The sequence below is a fragment of the Microcaecilia unicolor genome, chromosome 13 (genome assembly GCF_901765095.1).
Source record: "Microcaecilia unicolor chromosome 13, aMicUni1.1, whole genome shotgun sequence".
In the NCBI taxonomy this organism is placed as follows: domain Eukaryota; kingdom Metazoa; phylum Chordata; class Amphibia; order Gymnophiona; family Siphonopidae; genus Microcaecilia; species Microcaecilia unicolor.
In genome coordinates, this window is record NC_044043.1 from 74,710,893 (window position 1) to 74,736,086 (window position 25,194).

The 25,194-nt window shown below is 44.9% G+C and overlaps 1 protein-coding gene across 1 annotated transcript in view; it reads left to right on the forward strand.

Moving 5' to 3' along the window:
• The window catches only part of PLCH2 (phospholipase C eta 2), a 727,403-nt gene that overhangs the window by 84,761 nt on the left and 617,448 nt on the right, over window positions 1–25,194 (forward strand). The window lies entirely within an intron of this gene.

The window sequence follows — 25,194 nt, forward strand, 5'->3', positions numbered from 1 at the left end:
TATAGGACATTCAGGAATCCCAATAGAGACGTTTCAACAGTGCTGAAAGTAATCCAGGTGTGCTTAATGAGAGAACAGGATAAAGGATGCACATTATCCCCTTCAACTTCTAAGCAGCTTGTAGATGCAAGGAAAAAACACAATTTGAAGTGCCTGTGTACAAATGCTAGAAGCCTAAAAAAATAAGATGGGAGAGTTAGAATATATAGCACTAAATGATGAGGTAGATATAATAGGCATCTCAGAGATTTGGTGGAAAGAGGACAATCAATGGGACACTGTTGTTATCAGGGTACAAATTATATCACAATGATAGAGGGGATCAGATTGGGGGGGGGTTGTGCTATATGTTAAAGAGGGAATTGAGTCAAATAAAATAAACTTTCCACATTATACAGATAGAAGCGTGGAATCATTATGGAGAGAAATTCCATGTGTGAAGGGAAGGAGTATTCTTGTAGGGCTGTACTACCATCTGCCAGGACAGAATGAACAGACAGATGAAGAAATATTTACAGAAATGAGGAGAACTGTCAAATTGGGTAACAGTATAACCGTGATGTCAATTACTGCAATATTGACTGGATAAATGTTACATCAGGGAGCGCCAGGGAGGTAAAATTCCTAGATGTAATAAATGACTGCTTCTTGGAACAACCGGTCTAGGAACTGACAAGAGGGGGAAGTCATTTTAGATCTAGTTCTTAGTGGCGTGCAGGGCATAGTATGAGAGGTGTCGGTGTTGGGTCCCCTGGGAAACAGTGATCATAACATGATCAAGTCTGAGCTACTATCTGGAATGAAGCCACAAAAGAAATCGGCAAAAAGAAGATCATTGTGGTCAGCTGTGGGAACAAGAAACTCCTATAGGCATTCTCAGATGAACAATGGGAGAAGCTTATTTTAAATGTTAGGAAAAAGGTTTCCTTTCTTCACTTTTTTTTGTTAGTCTTCCCCTGCTTCTGTTTTCTGTTCTGTTTTTTCATAGGGGACGTTTTCTCCATTTTGGTGCGTGCCTTCACTATGAAAGGTCACCAGCATTTGTAAAAAATCTGCACATTGCATTGTAGTTGAATTGTGTTGTTTTATGAAAAATAAGATAGACAGCAACCATGACATGGGGAGAAGGCAGCAGAGCGGCTGATGGATTATTCTCTGCAGGGAACCCATTCCATTTGTCGTGTTTTTATTTAGATACATTTCTCATCTTATTGTAAAATCAGATAACCTTTTGAAGGCTGTTACAAACATGTCTGCCTTTCCCCTTATTGCTCACTTCCTCCCCCCCCCCCACCACAACATGGTTACATATCTTCCCCTATCCTTAGGAAAGGTTTTAGTTTAGACTGTTAAAAAGCCAATGCATTAGCGGTGTAGCCAAATGGCAAATTTTGGTGGGCCAACTGGTAAAATGGGAAAGCATTTCCCCCACAACTGAATTTTAAAAATTGAAAAACCTTAGCAGACAGGGATCTTCAACCCCCCTCCCCCAGCTGAGGAAATCTGAAGGCTGCTTGGATCTCTCTTCAGCAGTCAGTGGTAGCATTCCTGAATCATGGATATTGGCACCCTGTGCATGAACTGAGCATGAGTTGAGATATCAGTGTCAGTAGTTCAGAAGTGCTGTCACTTGACTGCTGAGATTGACTGAGAGGAGTTCTGGTGACCTTCAGATGCCTTTAGCTGGCAGGGCTTGGGATCCCTGCCAACTACACCAAGGGTGTGCCTTTTCTGGGTGGGCCTGAGCTGAAAGTGGATGGGCTCACCCGTGTTACACCCCTGCTATGCCCGAGTGTTTTTCTCCTAGACACAGGACCAAAGAGTGTTTATCTGTTCCCGGACTGTGTTACCAGTGTTTAGAGTAATACACTTCTTTTCCCACCTTTGCTGCTTAACCAATAGGAACTCAGAGTCAGCAGAAGAGTACATACGTATTGCCACACTGGGACAGACCAAAGGTCCATCAAGCCCTGCATCTTGTTTCCAACAGTGGCCAATCCAGGTCACACATACCCGGCAAGATCCAGAAAAAGTTTGATACATTTTATGCTGCTTATCCAGGAAATAAGCAGTGGATTTTCCCCAAGTCAATTTAATAATGGTCTATGGACTTTCCTTTAGGAAGCCATCCAAACCTTTTATAAACCCCGCTAAGCTAACCATCTTTACCACATTCTCTGGCAATGAATTCCAGAGTTTAATTACACGTTGAGTGAAGAAACATTTTCTCTGATTCATATTAAATTTACTACTTTATAGCTTGCTTGCATGCCCCCTAGTCCTAGTATTTTTGGAAAGAGTAAACAAACGATTCACATCTACCCGTTCCACTCCACTCATTATTTTATAGACCTCTATCATATCTCCCCTCAGCCGTCTTTCCCATCATCCCCTTTATCATTTCTGTCACCCTGCTCTGTACCTTTTCTAATTCCACTATATCTTTTTTGAGATGCGGCGACCAGAACTGAACACAATATTCGAGGTGCAGTCGCACCATGGATTGATACAAAGGCATTATAACGTCCTCACCTTTGTTTTCCATTCCTTTCCTATTAATACCTAACATTCTATTTGCTTTCTTAGCCGCCACCGCAGCACACTGAGCAGAGGGTTTCAACGTATCATCAACAATAACGCCGAGATCCCTTTCTTGGTCGGTGACTCCTAACGTGGAACCTTGCATTACCTAGCTTTAAATTGGAAGGTGCTGAAGAGCAGACTGATGGTCATCTTTCAAGTAAATCCTTGGGGGAAAAATTATATTATAAGCTAGTTTTCCATGAATGTGAAACATGCGACTGAAATCCTATGAGGGACTGCTCAGTTATCAGTCTTGTAATAGAGATAAACCAGATAGCAGTAATGCCATCTTTAAACATTCAATAATATGACTAAAAAACCAGGGTCCAATTAGAGAAGGGCAAATGAGAGAACAGGAATAGAGGAATTAATGTCATAGGAGCTCAATTACCTATGAAAATATATATTATATTTTGGAGTAATCTCAGAGTAAAAACTCACCCAAGCGAGGGAACGCCAAAGCGATTTATACCTCTGAGGGTGGCTAAGCTTCTCAATCATAGATATACTCCTATAAAATTTTCAATTTTCTTAAGTGAGCAAACACCCAGTGCTCTTAAAAGTAAACATCACCTTCAACTTCGACAACAGACACTTCAAGTAGGTGGTACATATTTCCTCAAGTATCCGTGTAAGTGTTTGGTCAGTTACCAGCGGAGTTGCCAGGGTTGCGGTCTTCCCGCAACACTGGGCGGCTTCTCTTGCAGCAGTTGCAGCAAAATTTTGGCGGCTGCGGGGGTGCGGGTTTGGGCTCTTCTCTGTGGCCGCTGTGTGCTTTTTTTTCCGGGGCTTCTATTGGTCCAATTTGGTCCAATAGAAGCTTTCCCTGGGCTTCTATTGGTCCAATTTGGTCCAATAGAAGCTTTTCAGGGGCATGTCGACGTCAGGGACGGGGTTAACGACGTCAGGGGTGACGCGGGAGGCGGGGTTTGTGACGCGAGAGGCGGGGTTTGTGACGCGGAAGGCGGGGTTTGTGACGCGGGAGGCGGGGTTGTGGCGCGGGAGGCGGGGTTTCTGACATGAGAGGCGGGGTTTGTGACGTGGGAGGCGGGGTTTGATTTTGGGCGTTTTTTGGGCGGGTTTTAGGCTGATTTTGGGCTGGGAAAATTTTTCCCATCTGGCAACCTTGGTTACCAGTCACAGAGATTTGTCTTTTACGAACCTTCTCAGTTGTCATCATTTGTAACAGCAAGACAAGATGGAACTAAAGACACTTAGAAGCTCAAATATAAATTAAACCGTCATATGTCCAGTTGTGTGATATTATTCAAAGGGATTTTTTAAGATCTGTATCCGCGAACTCTCCATAACGTCACCTTGGGATCCCAGATGAGGACCTATGAGAATGAAGAATAATTAATATTTTCTTTTATATGTTCTGTATTTAATTTCTTGTATTAATTTCTCTTTTCTGTGCAAGTATTATTGCTTGTAAAGTTATTGAAAGAAATGAATAAAACAAAAAAAGTAAACATCACACCCCATTATCCCTTCTCTCACAGTCCACCTCCAATGAAAATACTCCTACACTCCAATAAGCAGTACTACGGAGGTATATTCACACAAGTCCTTGATGACCAAATCCCCTCTGTAATTAATATATCAAAATAATTGTTTTTTTTCTGAGAGGAAAAAAGAGAAAAAAAACTTTCTGAAATAACTTAACTTTAGTAGAGGTGGTCCGCTGTTATACAGTATCCTTCTTCATTACAGCGTCCTTAATCCACACCAATACTTTTCAAAAGCTTGTACCGTCAAATCCACACTACACCAATCCAATTCTATATCACCACTATTTGTAATCCAAATCCATCCTTGTTTAAAGTGCTGGCTAGTTTCTATGTTACTAAGAATCCTAGGGAGCTGCTAATTTGCATGTTTAATTTCTCACTGTTTTCTTCTTCTGTTTGTAGAGGAGTGTGGTAGCCCTGTTAGTCCACTCTTAAGGTTATCAATAGAAATCAAACAAAATAAAACATGGAAAAGAAAATAAGATGATACCTTTTTTATTGGACATAACTTAATACATTTCTTGATTAGCTTTCAAAGGTCGCCCTTCTTCGTCAGATCGGAAATAAGCAAATGTGCTAGCTGACAGTGTATATAAGTGAAAACATTCAAGCATTGTTATGACAGTAAAATAGATACCATTGGAGATTCTACATGGAATGTTGCTACTATTGGAGATTCTACATGGAATGTTGCTATTCCACTAGCAACATTCCATGTAGAAGGCTGCGCAGGCTTCTGTTTCTGTGAGTCTGACGTCCTGCACGTATGTGCAGGACGTCAGACTCACAGAAGCAGAAGCCTGCGCGGCCACATTGGTGATCCATGTAGAATCTCAAATAGCAGCAACAGTGGAGGAGTGGCCTAGTGGTTAGGGTGGTGGACTCTGGTCCTGGGGAACTGAGGAACTGAGTTCGATTCCCACTTCAGGCACAGGCAGCTCCTTGTGACTCTGCGCAAGTCACTTAACCCTCCATTGCCCCATGTAAGCCGCATTGAGCCTGCCGTGAGTGGGAAAGCGCAGGGTACAAATGTAACAAAAATAAAATAGATACTATTGGAGATTCTACATGGAATGTTGCTACTATTGGAGATTCTACATGGAATGTTGCTATTCCACTAGCAACATTCCATGTAGAAGCCTGCGCGGCCACATTGGTGATCTGCAAGGGCCGACTTCTACATGGAATGTTGCTAGTGGAATAGCAACATTCCATGTAGAATCTATAGAAATCAAACAAAATAAAACATGGAAAAGAAAATAAGATGATACCTTTTTTATTGGACATAACTTAATACATTTCTTGATTAGCTTTCGAAGGTTGCCCTTCTTCCTCAGATCGGAAATAAGCAAATGTGCTAGCTGACAGTGTATATAAGTGAAAACATTCAAGCATTACTATGACAGTCTGACAGGGTGGGAGGATGGGGGTGGGTAGGAGGTATGCATGGGGACATCAAAGCATATCATTGATATTCTAACAGGATGGGTGTGGATAGGTGGGGGGTGGGGTGATCTTCTGTTTGAAATCAGCATTGCCAGGCCTGCTAGGGTTCCCAGTTCCAGAATGGAGACTTTTTGGCCAGTCCTTGCTTTGAACTTACATCCCAAAGCAGTATGGGATTTGCAGTTCTTCATTCCACCCCAATTTTTTTTTTTTTTTAGTTCAAATATTTTATTGAAGATTCTAGATTTGTATCAGATCTGACAAAATAAAAGGATAAAGAAGAAACAAGAAAACTCATAACAGATTAGCAAACATATAACAATATCCGGGGAAGAAGAAATGAGATCAAATATAAAAAATAGTAACAGAATTTCATGTCTCTCAGTGTATAGGGTAATCCGTTTTTCAGGTAGTCGTCTACAGGGAACCAAAGCTATTTGGTTTTCAAGTGTGAGTTGGTGTTTTCTGAAATATTAAATTCAGATTTGTGTGTTTGACAAACATTATGCCAGCAGAATATATTATTGTTTGAATAACACTGGAAATAAGTATATCCAGTAATGGCTGATGAGAATTAGGGAGAGCGAGGAACAGAGAAGCGGACTTTAGAATTATCACTGGCAGCGTAAGTGAATTATTAATATTCAATGTTTTTTATATTATAGGCCATACAACATTCCAAAATTGTTTAATAACCGGACAATCGAAAGATCATATGTGCAAATGATCCCTGATCAGTATTACAATGCCAACAAACATTAGAAGTTACAAGGTCCATGGTGCTTTATGAGCCAAAAAATGCTAAGATTGCGTGAGAGTCGCCGAGCGAGTAGATCTTGAAACTTTCAACCAGAAGAATGTAAATCAATTCCATTTCTGTCAATATGCAACTCGGTTTCCCGAGGATTAATTGCTCAATGTAAGACTGAGAAAACTGATTTTTGAAAATGTTTGTACGTAGTAGAAATTATTTTACCTTCAGTTAGTGTGTTGATACATAGTTTTTGGAGAGAATATTGCTCTTGAAGGTAAGCTAAAGAGACTGAGCTTTTTTAAACAATTTGTTTTAAGTCTCAACCAGTTAAACGACTGAGATTGTGTTAATTGATATTTACAAGGTAGATCCTGAAAGGAATAAAAAGAGAGGATATTTTCTAAATGTTTGATAGACCAAATTCCTTTTGATAGACCAAATTCCTAAAGATTGCCAACTGGGCCAATTAATACAGGAATTAGCTATTTTTAATTTCAGATTGTTCCAGAGAGCGATATCTAAAGAACTTGATCTTATAGACATTAAAATATTATCTAGCAGTATTAAGGTATCTTGAGTATTCTTCAATAATTTGAAATTCTTGAAATGTGAAGGGAGATTAGATGTCAGATGCATACAAAGGGGTCTTGGGTCAAAAAGGTCTTTTTCAATTTGTAACCACAGTGGGCAATAACAATTTAAAGAATCTTGCATCAACCATATCTCAAAACAGATGCAGAATGGTAAGATTGGAAGTCTGGAAAATCAATACCGCCCTTCATTCTACCCATTGAAATCAGTGCTGCAGGTCCAATTTTGCATCAAGACAGGGTTGCCAGAAATCCAGTTCTGGCCTAAAATCTTCCTTCTGGAACTGGGCAATTTGGCAGTTATGTATTGCAACAGCCAAAATGCAGAAGCAGGAAGGTGGGAAAAAAAACCCTGAACTGGATTAAAGTCTCACAGAAGAAGCCAGCATACATGGTAGCTCTGTGTTTTTCTACAGCCTATACCAGGGGTGGGCAGCCACGGTCCTCGAGGGTCACAATCCAGTCGGGTTTTCAAGATTTTCACAATGATTATGTATGAGATCTATTTGCATACAATGGAAGCAGTACGTGCAAATCAATCTCATGCATATTCATTATGGAAATCTTAAAAACACAACTGGGTTGTGGCCTTCAAGGACCGTGGTTGCCCACTCCTAGCCTACACAGCATGATTAGTCAGGGTCCTACCTTGGTACCAGTGATAATAAGCAGGGGAATGAGGCCTTACCTTTTCTAGGGGGAAACACTTTCATGAGGTTTTGAAAATAGGAGATGAGAAAAATCTAAGACTGATTCCCTCTGTGTCTAGCAGTGGTGTAGCCATGGGTGGGCCAGGGTGGGCCAGGGCCCACGCTATTTGGACCCAGGCCCACCCAGAATTGTGGCACTCTTGCTATGACTGGCAGAGATCCTCAAACCCTGCCAGTTAAAGATTTTCTCCTCCTCAAGCAGCCAGTGCTCTTCCAAACGGCAGCCGGCATCACTTGCCTTGAGCTGAAACCAACATCAGCCCCTTTGCATATGCTTAGTTTTCAGGCATCAGCTCGAGGAAAGTGCTGCTGGCTGCTGTTTGGAAGAGCGCTGACTGCCTGAGCAGGAGGAAATCTTCAGCTGATGAGGTTTGTAGATCCCCTCCTGCTCAGGTATTTAATATTTTGGGCTTGCAGGTGGAGGGAGGGACAAGGAGCAGAGAGCGGAGCAAAGCAGAGCAGAGGGGGGCTAGGGACGGGGAACATGAATTCCGTGCCCTCCCACCTTGGACTCAGGCCCACCCAAAATTGGCTGTCTGGCTACACCTCTGGTGTCTAGCAATCTGGAGCCGGGGAGGCCCTCCTCAGAGCTGCCAAATTACCCATTCCAGGAGGGAAACATTTGGGCTGGTTCTGATTTTAAACTTACATCCCAAAGCAGTGTAGTGTTCCTCCTGGAATGGGTAACTTGGCAGATCTGCCTTCTGGTTTATATGAAGTCAGAGCTGCCACGGTAGCCAATTCCGAGAGGGAGATTTAGGACAGTCTTGAGTTTCTGGCAACCCTATCTGCATTAGGGGACCTGCAGCATTCATTTCAATGTGTAAGCTCAAAGCCTGCAGATCCCACTCTGCTTTGGGATGTAAGTTCAAAACTAGGATTGACCCCCTCCCCCCCCAAAGTCTTTCCTCTGGAACTGAAGTATTCATTTCAAGATAATAGGAGCAGAAGGTTCCCTTTCTCTGTGTGGCACAGAGCAGCTTAGCCTCTCCTAAGAGTTCTCTGACTACCTGAGATTGGTTTGAAGGAAACATCTGGTGCTGAAAGCCACAGAAACATTTGCTGCCTGAAGAACCCCAAAATACTAATAGTAATTACAAAAAACTCCTCCTAGAGTTTCTGTTGGTGTTTTCATTTCAGACGTACAGACCTGCATTGCGGTGTTTTGGAAAGGAGGTTTGGGACCTGCTCTCTGCAGCAGGCTTGTGCTTGACTGTCAGTTATAGATCCAAATAGTAACATAGTAGTAACACAGTAAATGACGGCAGATAAAGACCTGTACGGTCCATCCAGTCTGTCCAACAAGATAAACTCATTATACATGGCATGCGATACTTTATATGAATACCCGAGTTTGATTTGTCCTTGCCATTTTCAAGGCACAGACCGTAGAAGTTTGCCCAGCACTGGTTTTGCTTCCCAATTACCGGTGTTGCCACCCAATCTCAGCTAAGATTCCGTGGATCCATTCCTTCTAAACAGGATTCCTTTGTGTTTATCCCACCCATGTTTGAATTCCATTACCGTTTTCATCTCCACCACCTCCTGTGGGATGGCTTTCCATGTATCCACCACCCTCGCTGTGAAAAAATAGTTCCTGACGTTACTCCTGAGTCTGCCCCTCTTCGTTCTCAATTCATATCCTCTAGTTCTACCGCCTTCCCATCTCCAGAAAAGGTTTGTTTGCGGATTTATACCTTTCAAATATTTGAACGTCTGTATCATGCCACCCCTGTTTCTCCTTTCCTCCAAGGTATGTATACATGTTCAGGTTGGCAAGTCTCTTGTACGGTTTGCAATGCAAATCCCTTACCATTTTTGCAGCTTTTCTTTGCACCGCTTTCATTAAACATCATGGGAGAGTTGTATGCCCACCTCCTCCCCAACCTGCCAAGTTTCACATTCATGCAAATTATTTTTGCACTGACCCCAGGAAGGACGTCAGCAGAGCTGTCAAATTACCCAGTTCTAGGAGGGAGACTTTTTGGCCAATCCTGGTTTTGAAATTACATCAGTGTAAGATTTATAGTTCCTGATTCTACCCCTTGAAATCAATGCTGCGGATCCCATAGTGCATCATGATAGGGTTGTCAGAAAGCTAGGACTGGCCTAAAATTTCCTCCTGGAACAGGCACTTGGCAGTAGCATGGGAAGATGTTTTACAAGTGATATATCACAGATACCCAGTGAGAGAAGGGAGGTTCTAAGCCAGTCTTGGATTCATGAAAACCACTCTCCCCTTTCTAGTGCGTTCTGTACTTATGGAACTGATTTCAAAAGTGGAGGAGTGCCCTAGCACATAAGTACCGCCATACTGGGAAAAGACCAAGGGTCCATCAAGCCCAGCATCCTGTCTCCGACAGCAGCCAATCCAGGCTTCAAGAACCTGGCAACCCTCCCCCCCCCCAAAATTTAAAAAAAAACATTTTTTTCCCCTTTCCCCCCCCCCCTTTTTTTGTTTTTTTAAAAAATAATGTTCAATGGACTTTTCCTTCAGGAATCTGTCCAAACCCCCCTTAAACTCCGTAAGGCCAGCTGCTGACACTACGTTCTCTGGCAACTAGTTCCAGAGTCCAACTACACGCTGAGTAAAGAAAAACTTTCTCCTATTTGTTTTAAATCTACCATATTCTAGCTTCATCTTGTGTCCCCTGGTTCTATTGTTGTTTGAAAGTGTAAACAAACGCTTCACATCTGTCCGCTCTACTCCGCTCATTATCTTGTAGACTTCTATCATATCACCCCTCAGCCACCTTTTCTCCAAGCTGAAGAGCCCTAACCTTCTTAGCCTTTCCTCATGGGGAAGTCGTTCCATCCCTTTTATCATTTTCGTCGCCCTTCTCTGCACCTTCTCCAATTCCTTTACATCTTTTTTTAGATGCGGCGACCAGAATTGGACACAATATTCGAGGTGCGGTCGCACCATGGAGCGATACAACGGCATTATAACGTCCTTGTGTTTGTTTTCCATCCCTTTCCTAATAATACTCAACATTCTGTGCGCTTTCTTAGCCGCCGCAGCACACTGAGCAGAAGTTTTCAACGCCTTATCAACGATGACTCCCAGATCCCTTTTCTAGTTCTGTGACGTCTAACGCGGAACCTTGCATGACATAGCTGTAATTCGGGTTCCTCTTACCCACATGCATCACTTTGCACTTGTGGTTAGAGCACCAGAGGTGTCCGGTTCAATTCTCACTGCTGCTCCTTATGATCTTGAGCAAGTCACTTAACCCGCCATTGCTTCAGATGTTACAAGAAATGAAACCAGGACAAAGATCCACATGGCATATCCTCCTGCAGCTTGCGAGATATAAAAGCAAAAGCTGTTTCCCCAAGATTCAGATTCTCTTCAACTGCAAGCAACTCAGATCCACTCACTGCAGAAGCTCTCCTGTTCTGCAAACATGTGCTTACCTAATGCTGTTCATACTGTGTAACAAGGACTTGTAAGTAACATAACTTTTGATCTAGACCTGCTACCTTGCCTTACTTAAGCACAGATTATCTGTAAAGATCTCTTAAAACCTACCTCTCGTGTGCAATTGTATATTAAATCAACCTTTTTGAAGCTAAAAATACGGTCTCTTTGTGTTCTGAGTATATGGTATCTTTTATATATACTTAATTTATTTAATTTATTGCAATCATCACCTTTGGTGATTGGTGGAGAAATTAATATCCTAAAACTTGTAAATACGGCACCTGCTCTTAAATTATAAACAGTAGAGAGTGCTCTAGAGCTCTTTCCCCCAAGATAAATCATTTCTTGTAACATATTTATGAGCAGGTGACACAAAAAGAGGTGGTCTCTGGAAATAGAGCAAAATGGCACTTCTGTGGCTGAAGTCATATAAAGTGTACTTGCAATCCTATTTTAAACCAGAGCAAAGCCATACTCTGCCACCTGACTATGAAACTGACCACAGAAAACTTAACCCTAGCTACCTAAATGTAAGTCATGAGTAAACAAAAGGACTCATCACAGATACAAACTTATCTTTTACTAAGGCGTGCTCACTGAAAAGGGTGTGAGCAAAATCCAAATAAATAACATGGGAGAAGTGCGGCTACAAATTCCTTAACAACACAGAGCTGCCAAGTTACCTATTCCAGGAGGGAGACTTCTTGGCCACTCTTGGTTTTAAATCTACATCCCAAAAGCACTGTAATATTTGTAGTCCATGATTCTATCCATTGAAATCAGTGCTGCAGGTCCCATAATGCACCAGGATGTGGTTAGCAGAAATCCAGGACTGGCCAAAAGGTCTGGAATGGGTAATTTGGCAGGACTGACACATTAGGAATAGAAGTTCAAAAAGCCAAGGCTGGCCAAAAGATTTCTCTCTGAACTGGGTTACACTTAGCAGTTCTGATTCCAATGCTGCTCAGCCGAATCCAAATACAGGGCTTGTACAATGGCTGAGCGCCCAGGTGTGCACACAGCGATGGCTGAAAGGTATTCAGGGAGAACAAGATGGGATCTGGCATAAAGAGCTACACGGGCCTTCCTTGCCTCCTTTACCATCTCCAGGCTAGGGGGTGGGGGGAGCTTAGTGTAAATTTAATTTTAGGACTCTGAAATCAATATTTCTATTTGCGAATGTCTTCAAGATAGGAAGACAAAATAATGGATCCCCAGTAACCTACAGCAGAGCAGTTTTTGAAAGCAGAGGCACATTATGAGAAGCAGGTTCTGTTTTTACTACCAGAAAATATATATTTTTTACGGTTTAAATGAATAAGACATAAGCAGCCTAGTTATTTGTGATAAAATCTTCAAAGCTACCAAATGACCCAGTTTCTGCAGGGAGATTTGAGGTCTGTCCTGGCTTTCTAACTCCTTCCTCATCCTTTTTTCTTTCTGCCGCTGCTGTGTGGTACCTGCAGTGCTGACTTGAAATAGAAAAAAAGCACTACAAGTCCCATCATGCACTGGGATCTAAGTAAAAACACCAGACTGGAGCACAGGACAATGCTGCCCATCAGCCCCATTCACTGGGTAAATCTCTCTTATCTGCACCCTTCTCTTCGAACTCCAGACTCCGTTCCTTTTATCTTGCTGCACCACATGCCTGGAATAGACTCCCTGAGCCGGTAGGTCAAGCTCCATCTCTGGCCGTCTTCAAATCTAAGCTAAAGGCCCACCTTTTTGATGCTGCTTTTAACTCCTAACCCTTATTCACTTGTTCAGAACCCTTATTTTATCATCCTCACTTTAATATTCCCTTATCTCTTGTTTGTCCTGTGTGTCTGTCCTAATTAGATTGTAAGCTCTGTCGAGCAGGGACTGTCTCTTCATGTTCAAGTGTACAGCGCTGCGTACGTCTAGTAGCGCTTTAGAAATGATAAATAGTAGTAGTAGTAGAATTGGGGGTAAAACAAGCACTGGATTAGCTTGTTCCAGATAACTTAGAGCAACCTGGTAACTCTGGAGTTACAGAAATAGGAGATAAACTTAGCTTAAGGACTGAATCTATCTGGCAACTGTAAGTGCAGTAAAACTAGACGTCCTATTGGAAATACAAGTGTTTTCATAGCAAAGTCTATGTGGGGGTAAGTAGCATGAAATCCAGAGTCAGCATTGGGGGGGGGGGGGGGGGGGGATCAATGCAATTACCTCGGGCCCCCACACCACTGGGGGCATCATGGCTACCTCAAACTGAAGGAGACATAGCTTGCAGGGGATGTTGGAGCTCCTTTCCAGTTTCAGCCCTGGGCCCCTGTGTGTCTAATACTGGCCCTGATAGACTCTTTCTACTTTTTGAGATCCTGTTAGAAACTTGTGACTTGGCTTAGTCATTATTAGAAGCAGGATTCTGGGCTAGATGGACCTTTGATCTGAACCAGTAAGGCAACTCTTCTGTTTGGGACAGCGGAACACCATTTTGGTTGGAAGGGGTGGGCAAACAATCTCTGTTTCCATGCTCCAAGTTTCTTAGTTGCTATTGCCGTGTGGACAAAACGTTGGCCCCTGCGGTTCATCCTATTCCACTGCCTATCTCATATGTTCTTATGTTTCATACAGGGGTGTGCTGGTAAATTTTTAACAACAGGCTCTTTCTCTGGATGTAGCCAGCTCTGCAGTTGGAAGGGCTAGAGGTGGCCGGGGTGGGGGGGGGTGGGGGAGCAACACTTGCCTCTCTCTCCTTCCTCCCTTTGTGCGGGCATGCTAGGCATACCTTTGCTGGCAGCCAATAAATGGACTGCCACCACTCCCAACATCTTGCTCTGAGCAGCATGCTGAAATTTCTCACACATGCTGGAGAAGTCCCAGCCTGCTGCTCAGAGCTGGAAACAAGGAGCGGGGAGCAGCAGCAGTCTATTTACTTGACTGGCAGGGCTCAGCATCCCCACCAGCAAAGTAAAAGAGAATTCAGCAGGGGGCCCAAGCCCACATTTTGGGAGCCAGTTGTTAAAGTAGCCATGGAGGGCCCTACTTTAACAACCGGCTTCCAAAATTCTTAAAAACTTAACAACCGGCTCTTGAGAGCCTGTGAGAGCCTGCTCCAGCACACCACTGGTTTCATAACTCCTTGTGTTGACTTGTCTGGTAGTGATGTTCCATCCATAAGGACAGTAGGAGATCGGAGGGGACGGAGGGGAGGCAGATTTTCAGGTAACAACAGTGCTGGTGTTGGTGGCTGTTGGAATTGTTATGGGACATTGCAGTTGGAAGTTAGGGGGTGCTGGGTTCAGTTCAGAGAAGGAAGGTGATAAGGACTCTATGCGGTATTTTCTATCCTAGATAAAGTAGTGTGCTTGCCGAGTTAGTCCACGTAGTATAGAAATACAGATAGATTAATAAAACTTGGCTTGAATAAGGAGTGATGTCCTACGGCTGGTGACACTATGACCAGGAATGGCTGAGCAGAGTGTATGGCCCAACTGGGGGTCTTTCAGCCATCATCTACCATGTTACTACCGTGTTTCCCCGAAAATAAGACACTGTCTTACATTAAATTTTGCTCCCCAAGACCTGCTAGGTCTTATTTTCAGGGGAGGCCTTATTTTTCGGGGAAACATCGGGGTCACCCCCCCACCCGAGATCGCCGGCTCCCCCCCTCGATCGGTGGCTCCCCCTGCCCTCAGTCGCTCCCGGAACTAACCTCTTAAATGCTTCCTTTCACTATTCATCTTCGCACTCGCCGCAAGCAGCAGGGCAGGCCACTCCTTCCTTCCATGTCCCGCCCTCGCCTGACGTAACGTAACGTCAGGAGAGGGCGGGACACGGAAGGAAGGAGTGGCCAGCCCTGCTGCTTGCGGCGAGTGCGAAGGTGAAAGGAAGCGGTTAAGAGGTTAGTTCCGGGAGCGACTGAGGGCGGGGGGAGCCGCTGATCGAGGGGGGGAGCCGGCGATCTCGGGTGGGGGGGTGACCCCGATGTTTCCCCGAAAAATAAGGCCTCCCCTGCTAGGTCTTATTTTCGGGGGAGGCCTTATATTTTCAAATTGCAGCAAGACCTCTACTAGGTCTTACTTTCAGAGGATGTCCTATTTTCGGGGAAACACGGTATGTTCAAGCCCATGTTTCCAGCAGTTAGGAAGCAAACTGGAGAGAAGAAAAAAAAAAAAAAGCAGACAGCAAAAATCAGCCAGAATCATCCATTGCTGTGAATCCAGCCAGTACCCTCCCCCTCTTCTTCTTCTACACAAATGGCCAATATGGATCAATCAGATCTCATGTCAGAAAGCTATTGGTTTTCTCATTAACTCCTTAGGCCAGTGATGGGCAACCTTTTGAGCTTGGTGTGTCAAAATTCACCAAAAAAACCGAGCATAACTCGGGTGGTGTGTCACTTCAAGAAAAATCACTGCTACTAGGACCGCCCCGGGCCCCCCCTACCCGAGATCGCTGGCCACCCGAGGTCGCCGGGCCCCCCCTCCACCCGCTACCGGGCCCGGAACTAACCTTAAAGCCTCCTTTCACGTCGCAGCAAGCTGCAGCAGGGCAGACCTCTCCTCCTTCCTTCTGTGCTCCGCCCTCGCGGACGTTACGTCAGGCGAGGGTAGGACACGGAAGGAAGGAGTGGCCTGCCTTGCTGCTGCTTGCTGCGACTTGAAAGGAGGCTTTAAGGTTAGTTTCCGGGAGCGAGGAGGGAGGGCGGACCACACTGCGGCGCCGCCGCGTGTCATCGAAAATGGCTACGCGTGTCAGTGCTGACACGCGTGTCATAGGTTCACCATCAGGGCCTTAGGCAGTCCTTGCATTCAGATTACCTGCTTCTTCCTTTCATGGTTACCTGAAATGAAGAACAGATGACCTCTTTTTTTTTTTTTTTTCAGTATGAAACCATTCTTTCTTTCTTTATTAGGATTTATTTACAGCCTTTATGAAGAATTTCACCCATGACTTTGCTTTTTCTTTCACAGTACAAGCTTAGTGTTGGGCACACCTGTCAGCAGAGTCTGTGTGAGGTGAGCACAGTGTAAGCCAGCGTGGACTTCTGATTGACTGAGGTTCCCCTCTGCCTATCACTCAAATCATAACCTTTGTGATTAAGAACATAAGAATTTAAGACTTGCCATAAAGGGTTAGAACAAAACATCTATCAAGCCCAGTATCCTGTTTTTAACAGTGGCCAATCCAGGTCACAAGTATCTGGCAAGACCTCAAAGGGTAGTTAGATTCAGCAGGGATAAGCAGTTTCTTTCCTCCAAGATAATGGTTTATAGACTTTTCCTCTAGGAATTTGTACAAATCTTTATTAAACCCAGCTATGCTAATTTCTTGCACCACATCTTCTGGCAACGAATTCCAGAGATTAAAAAAATATTTTCTCCTATTTGTTTTAAATGTTTTACTCATGACTTGAGAATCTGATGTGACCCAGGTTATAGAAGGGAGAGTTTTTGGCCAGGCCTGGTTTTGGATCTTGTGGAATTTCGAATCCCTGGTCTCCTGTCTGCCCTCAGCACTGCATGGGGTGAGGAAGGGGAGGTGTAAGAAAGTTTGACTGAGATGAGTCTTGCTTCACACCACATCCCTATTATTTATTTGGATTTCAAAACATAAGAATAAAAGCGTTGCCATACTGGACCAGACCGAAGGTCCATCAAGCCCAGTATCCTGTTTGCAATAGAGGCCAAGCCAGGTCACAAGTATCTGTCAGAATCACAAAAAAGAAAAACAGATTTTATGCTGCATATCTTAGAAATAAGCACTGGAATTTCCTATCTTAATAATGGCTTATGGACTTTTTGTTCAGGACATTATCCAAACCTTTTTAAAACCCTGCTAAGCTAAGTACTTTGACCATATTCTCTGGCAATGAATTCCAAAGTTTAATTACACATTGAGTGAAGAAATGTTTTCTTTGGTTTGTTTTAAATTTACTACTTAGTAGCTTCATTGCATGCCCCCTAGTCCTAGTATTTTTGGAAAGAGTAAACAAGCGATTCACATCTACCCATTCCAGTCCACTCAGTATTTTACAGACCTCTATCATAACTCCCCTCAGCCATCTTTTCTCCAAGCTGACGAGCCCTTGTCACTTTAGCCTTTCCTTATAGGGAGTCATCCCAACCCCTTTATAATCTGTACCTTTTCTAATTCTGCTATATCTTTTTTTTGAGATGTGGTACCCAGAATTGCACGCAGTATTTGAGGTGCGGTCACACCATGGAGTGATACAAAGCTATTATAACATTCTCATTTTTGTTGTCCACTTCTTTCCTAATATTTCCTAATATTCTATTTGGTTTCTTGGCCGTTGCACACTGAGCAGAGGGTTTCAGTGTATCAATGATGACACCCAGATCCTTTTCCTGGGTGGTGATTCCTAATGTGGAACCTTGTATCATGTAGCTATAGTTTGGGATCCTTTTCCCCCACGTGCATCACTTTGCACTTGCTCACATTAAACATCATCTCCCAGTCTCATAAAGGCCTCTTGCAATTTTTCACAATCCTCTCATGATTTAACAACTTTGAATAACTTTGTGTCATGGGCAAATTTAATTACCTCACTAGTTATTCCCATCTGTAGATCATTAATAAATATGTTAAAAAGCAAAGTGTCAGAAAAAAGTGCACCAGGGTTAGGCTATATGTAACTGCATTACCTATACTGGAGTGTAAGGGACATGGAATTGCAAAGGAGAGAATCTATCCTATAGTGCAGCTGCACCCCAGATCCACAGATGCAGCTGCTTTGGGATGGACCTTAGCTGTCAAGATGTCTTTGTCCTGTCACTGGCTTCTGTGAAATCTAATGAGCAACATCAATCCCGTCCCACTGGCCAGAGAGAGTTTGTTGCAGTTCTGGACATTGATTTGCTGACGGATCAAATAAGGATCTTTATCTGAGGGCATATGAGGCCCCTGTATCAGAAATTAAACAAAAATAGCCTGAATTCTAATAAGGCTGCAAGCTGCCATGAGCATTGTTTTTAGGTGGGGCGGAGTTTCCATAGCAAACCTAAGACAGCCTCACTTGAAATATACAAAACCCTCCTCCCTGTGTTCAGTCCCTGAGACAGTGGCGTAGCCACAGGTGGGCTGGGGCCCACCCATTTAGTGCTCAGGCCCACCCAACAGTAGCACACATTTAACGGTAGCTGATGGAGATCTCAAGCTCGGCCAGCTGAAGACTTCCCCCTGATGGTAACAAAAATACTACTGTCCACGATACTGGCACCTGCACACCAGTGGCGTTCCTGGGGGGGGTGACACCCGGGGCGGATCGCCGATGCGCCCCCCCCCGGGTGCAGTGCGATCCCTGGCGAAAGAACACCCCCCCCCGGGTGCACGCCGCTGGGGGGGGGGGGTGCCGCGTGCCTGCCGGCTCTTCGTTTTCATGCTCCCTCTGCCCCGGAACAGGTTACTTCCTGTTCCGGGGCAAAGGGAGCATGAAAACGAAGAGCCGACAGGCGCGCGGCACCCCCCCAGCGGCGTGCACCCGGGGCGGACCGCCCCCACCGCCCCCCCCCCTTGGTACACCACTAGCTGCACACACTCAGTTTTCAGCGCATGCCTGCTGCATACTGCCAATGAGGAAAGAAGCATTTTCCCGCCAGCTGAAATATTTTTTTGGTGGTGGTTGGGGGGGGGGAGAACACTTGCTGCCCACCCACTTCTTGCCTAGGCCCACCCAAAATTTGTTGTCCGGCTACACCCCTGAGAGCAACACCTTACCAGGGGCTGATACAGAAAGCTAGGGCAGATTAGTGCAATGTCTGCCTCAACTTTCTGGGCATCATCAAAGGCAGGGAAAAGGTTTTGCACAAAAACAAAACCTGACATTAGACTTCATCACACAGTATATTAAAAGGGAGGCTGTTAGGTATTCTGCCCCAAGGCAGAGAACTGCTGAAAACTGCTTGAAGATAAGCACAACATGGGAACCTGAAAAGACATACAAGGATTGCGTTGCTTTTCTGCATCAGTCTATATATAGTGCTGGGGGGGGTGCAGTTGGTGGCTCTAGGGGCAGAAGGCCATCAACCTGCTACAACTTCCTGCCACAATCCATGGGTTGACCAGGACCCCTCCCCCCCCAAGAGATTCAAAAAAGGTGCACAGTTTGAAGTGGCCCTCGGGCACTTCTGAATTAAATTTTTGTGGATCTGTGCCCTAGCTTCAGCCTAATGCCCAGATCAGGATGAATAATCCTTGGATGATGCCTGAGCCAGCCATCTGCTGAGCTTTCAAAACCACCCTTGTGTAGTGTATGAATTTGTTACAAACAGGGATTCTGAACAATTAAAATCACTGGCTATGTCCCAGTGGGCATAGGAGGGTGACAGACGGGCATCCCAAATATCCTGATGCCAGTTCATGTGCCATGCAGTGGATTTCTTTTATTATAAAGTAGAGGAGTGTGGTAGCTGTGTTAGTCCACTCTTAAGGTTATCAATAGAAATCAAACAAAATAAAACATGGAAAAGAAAAAGGTATGATCTTATTTTCTTTTCCATGTTTTATTTTGTTTGATTTCTATTGATAATTTTATTATAAAGAAGGTCCTTAATAAAAAAAATGTTGCAATAACAGGAACATTTGTAGAAGAGGAAAATTTGCGGTCATGTGTTATACTCAGGGGCTTAAGACTCATTCTTTCCAATTTCCTACCTATCCAGCCGCCAGACTGCCTACAATCTGGATTTCTGGCACATCTGGAGGGGGGGGGGGGGGTCAAATGTTTCCCACTAATTAGATAAAGAAAACCAACTAGTTCAGCTGTGGGGAGCGGAATGTTTTAGTGTTGGGGGGCGGGAGGGGGGGGGGGATTTGAAGCATCAGCACCGATCGCAGGTAAGAAGCAGGCGCTGCGTTTATCCTGCTCTTTCCAGAGTGTGTAAAGGGTTAATCAACCTAGCCCCATTCCTCCACTCCACACAGGTAAAAATAAATGTACATACACTCTCCCCTCCCCCCCCCCCCCCCGGCAGCTTTTCTGCAGTGTACAGCAGTGATGCCAGAAGAGATGGAAGTAACGGCAGCTCAGTCCCCCCCCCTTCAGTGTCTGAAGGAATGAATGGGGTGAAAACGTCCTCCACCCCCCCCCCCCCTGTGCCCACCTGACGAGAGAGGCAGGCAGAAGAGTCAAAGGAGAAAGACAGGGAGAGAGAGAGAGGCAAAGGGAGACAGAGAAACGAGGAGGAGGGGAGGAGAAGAAGGGGGGGGGGGAGGGAAAGAAAAGGGGAGAGAGACAGACAAAGAGAGAGAGCGGCAGGAGCCGATTCCGGGAGTACTTCAGCCACTTCAAAGGGAAAACTGTTCTTCCCAGCCAGGGATGGATTTTGGAAGCTTGCCGCAGAAACACAGTAGGTTGATTAAGTTATTTCTGCTCTCTGATGCTTATTTTCCTTCCTCTCCCCTCTGATAGTTAAGGAAGTTGATAAAGCCTGTTGGTCTTCAGCTGTCCCCGAGTCCTTACCAGATAGGTACCCCGGTTACTTTTTCTATGTCTCTCGTTCCATCTGTAGGTTATGGGGAGTGAGCAGCCTGATTGCAAAGAGGGAAACGAGGAAATAACGGGTGGCTGGCTCATCCTTGATGATCTGGAGAGTTTGGGTGGTCCCCAAACTTTGCCACAGCAGGGGCATTGCTGTTTTTAATAAGTTGTTGTGTCTGAGTCAGTATGTTGAAAAGCAGGGAACATGTAGACCTGACTCTTGAAGGGGGGAGAGAGACAAGGGAAATTGATTTTTATTGAAAGACCCCCCACCACCACCCTCTAAAAGAAACCTCAACAACAGGTCAGCATGAATGTTGGTTTGTAGCCTGCAGTCACGTTAAGTGGTTTGCCATCCTCTGGTATCGGTGGCATAATGAAAGCGGTTTGCATCTGAGGCGACTGTCATGAACCGCATGCCAGTGGCATATTCTGCACCGCATACCATATGCCCCTAGTGCCTGATTTTCTGTCACTCCTTGCTTCATGCACGCTGACAAAGCTGAAGGCTTTTAGTTTTGCAAGGCTTGGTGGGTTTCTGACTGCCCTGAATAGTCACCAGTTTTAATTACTTGCAGCAAAGGCATTTGAAGTGATATTTTTTTTCAGTTTTTGGTTTGTTCCCCTGGAACCAGGGCTGTAGGGATCTGTGGGTGAGCAGTGTGGCTGCACAGGTTGTGTGTGGGGGGGGGGGGGGGGGGGGAGGGGGATATGTGCCAAAATTTCACCCTATCTATTGCCTTCCTTGCTTGGCTTCACTGCGGTGGGCAGGGAGGGAGTGTTAGTGGACACATTACACAGGGCATGTTTCTGGCTTGGGATGCTCCTGTCTGGGACATGTATCAATCAATTGTAATATTGTATATGTTTACTCAGTTCTGAACAGGATAAATAGTGATTGAGTAGTACAGAGCTAGCCGATCAGAAAATCTCTCCTTCGAAACTAAAGTGCGCACTTTACAGGAACACCAGCAGTATAAATAATTATTTTATACTAATAGCTAAATCATTAAGATCTCTCCTAATTTTAATTTATGAACTGAAGTAATATTAGTGGTTAAAGATTTTGTGAACCTCCTCCTACCCAAGCCACTTAAGTGCATAAGTATTGCCATACTGGGACAGACCGAAGGTCCATTAAGCCCATCATCCTGTTTCCAACAGTGGCCAATCCAGGTCACAAGTACCTGGCAAGATCCCAAAACAGTACAATACATTTTATGTTGCTTATTCTAGAAATAAGCAGTGGATTTTCCCCAAGTCCATTTTAATAATGGTCTACGGACTTTTCCTTTAGGAAGCCATCCAAACCTTTTTTAAACCCCGCTAAGCTAACCGATTTTACTACATTCTCTGGCAACGAGTTCCACAGTTTAATTACATGTTGAGTGAAGAAATATTTTCTCTGATTCGTTTTAAATTTACTACTTTCTAGCTTCATTGCATGCCCCCTAGTCCTAGTATTTTTGGAAAGAGTAAACAAGCACTTATGAATGAAGAGGGATGGGATAGTACTGTGTGCAGAGGTGAGGGTCATGCACAGAAAGGGGTTTTGGGTTTCACAAGCTATAATGCAGAATTTTAATGTGTGGGAAGCACAAAACTAGTGCTAAGGAGGAGCATTCCTACTATTTTTCATTGCTGGTTGTGCATTAACATTCAGATTAACGCACGGTATCTGCTCCTGGATAACGAGGAAGCACTTAGCACATCTTATGTAGGAGGCAGTAAGTGGTCCCATATTAAGTTTGCGTTAGCCAGATAATGAATGGTAAGTGTAAGGTGCTATCTGGCTAGCACTTCCACGCCCATTCTCCACCCATGCCACACCCCCTGACAGAAAAATTCAGTAATGTGTGGTTTGACGCATTGAAACTACTGCCAAACCCCTTAATGCAGTCATGCAGTAGCCTGTTTCTGCACATTAACCAAGCATTAAGGGCATTGGCGTAGCCACAGGTGGGCCTGGGTGGGCTGGGGCCCACCCAACACTACCACACGTTTAGTGGTAGCTGGTGGGGATCCCAAGCTCAGCCAGCTGAAGACTTCTCCCTAATGGTAACGAAAACACTACTCTCCACGATACCAGCACCTGCGCATGCTCGGTTTTCAGCGCATGCGTACTGCAGACTGCCATGGTGGAAAGAAGCATTTCCCCGCAAGCTGAGATATTTTGGTTGGTGATGGTTGGGGGGGGGGGGGGGAAGAGCACTTGGTGCCCACCCACTTATTGCCTAGGCTCACCCAAAATCTGTAGTCTGGCTACGCCCCTGATTAAGGGGCCTTTTTAGCAAACTGCAGTGAAAAGCAGCCTTAGCACATATTTATGCGACTCATTCCTATGCGCTAAGACCATTTTTCCGCAGGAGAAAAATGGTCGATTTTTCTATTTTCTGTCTTGATGGCCATGTGCTAATTTTCCCATTAACACGTGGCCATTACTGCATGTGTCCCTACTGCCACCTATTTTGTAGGTGGAAAGGACTCACGTGCTATCCATGCGCTAATGGCTTATCACATGGCAATGTAGCTGCACTAACTGATTAGCACAGAGCATGTCCACTCTCTGCCCCCAGACCAGCCCCCAGCGCTAAAATAATACATTTTATTTTTTTAGCGCATGGGTAGTGTGCACTGATCCCCAAATTACCATGGGGGATGCCTGAGCCAGTGACGTAGCTATGTGGGGCCACGGGGGCCTGGGCCCCCTTAGATTTGTCCCTGGACCCCCCTGCCGACAACCCTTTCGATGTCAGACTCACAGAAACAGAACGAAGCCTTGCGCCGGAAGAAGAGGACCTCGGGTGGCGGGTGTTGGGGTCCCCCACCAGCAAAGGTAGGTGACGGCGATGGCGGGGGAGGGTTGGCGGCGGGAGGGGGGTCGAGACTCTCGGCAAGGTCGTTGGCAGCGGGGGTCAAAGTTGGTGGTGTTGGTGGGGGGGGTCGGCAATGGTGGGGGGGGGGATCAGCGGTGCTGGGAGGGGCTAAAATGTGCCCCTCACCTCGGGCTCTGGACCCCCCTCCCGCCGAAGTCTGGCTACGTCCCTGGCCTGAGCACACCCTGCAGTAAGGCATTAGTGCTTACTGCAACTTAGTTAAAAGGACTCCTAAGTGCTTAACACCCTTTAGTAGAAGACCCCCAAAGTAACTGAGTCATAATAAATGGTTCATATCTTTGATTCCAAAAATATAAGATAGATGTTAGAAAAAAAGAGAGGGAACCTAGGAATGAGACCAACGAGAAAAAAATATATAGCAAAACATAAGTAGTTTGATATTTTGAGCAATCTTCCTAATTACTATTGTTCTAAGTGTTTTAAAAGTCCTCCTGCATAGCCATCAACTCTCACTATAAGATGTACAAACTCTGCTGGTACTGCTCTGTTCATCATCTGTTACCTGTAAGTTGAGAACTGGGGCATTTCTATACAATACAACAGAATCTCTAGTCCTCTATATACCAACAAAGAATCAATGCATATTACAATCTATATAATAATTTGTAACTCTGCTTCCCTGGATGGCTGTCTGGCTGGGTTCGTAACAGCATGCCGACGTAAGCTCGCCTCCAGTGTTCCCTTCCCTCTCAGTGTCAGAGGAGGGCGGGACACTGAGAGGGAAGGCAAGGGAAGGCTGCAGGTGACGCGAGCCCAGCCTGCCGCCACTGCGAACGGAGGTAAGATGAACGGTTTAAAGGCAGGGCTGCAGGAAGGACAGAGTCACTGGCCATGGATGGGAGGGCAGGGGAGGGGAGGATAGCTGGACATGGGATAGGAGGGGAGGGCAGGGCAGAGGAGAATCGCTGGACACGAAGGGGAGGCCAGAATCGCAGGACATGGAGGGAAGGGCAGAGCAGAGGAGAGGAGAATCGCTGGACATGGAGGGGAAGCCAGAATTGCAGGACACGGAGGGAAGGGCAGAGCACAGGAGAATCGCTGGACATGGAGGGGAGACCAGAATCGCGGGACACGGAGGGGAGGGGAGGGGAGGGAAGAATCGCTGGACATGGAGGGGAGGGCAGGGGAGAGAGAAGAAATCGCTTAGAGGAGAGCCTTCCTAGGGCCCGTTTCATTTTTCACGAAACGGGCTTTGTTGCTTGTTTTCAATAAAACAAAGCCAACACTAGGAAGAGGGACAAATCAGAATGAAACTATCTAAATTATCTTTATACATCAGGTAATCTCTGAAAGCAATTATGGACTCTGTTTACAAAGGCGTGCTAGAATGTACGTTTTGGGAAGCTTGTCAGGTGCCCTTGGCCTGGATTGGCTGCTGTCGTGGACAGGATGCTGGGCTCGATGGACCCTTGGTCTTTTCCCAGTGTGGCATTACTTATGTACTTATATGGTTAGCACGGCTAAAAACGCTAGCACGCCTTACTGTGTTAGGTAGAGAGAAAATAAATAAGTCTTTAACAGCTTACGAAATCTCAAGTAGGAGTCCTCTAATCTCAACTCCAAAGGGAGAGAGTTCCAGCATTGGACTGAGCAATAGACCAAGCCAGAACTATGAAAGGATTTATATCTCAGAATTTTTAACAGTAGGAAATAGCAAAAAAAAAAATCCCTAGATTTAAGAGGGTGAACTACTGTTCCCACAGCAAATAATTCCATTTGGGGCAAAAAATTAAAACATTTATGGACTAAGATACAAAGCTTAAAACCCTTTAGTGTCCAATGTTCCTGTAATAAGCCATATGGGAAC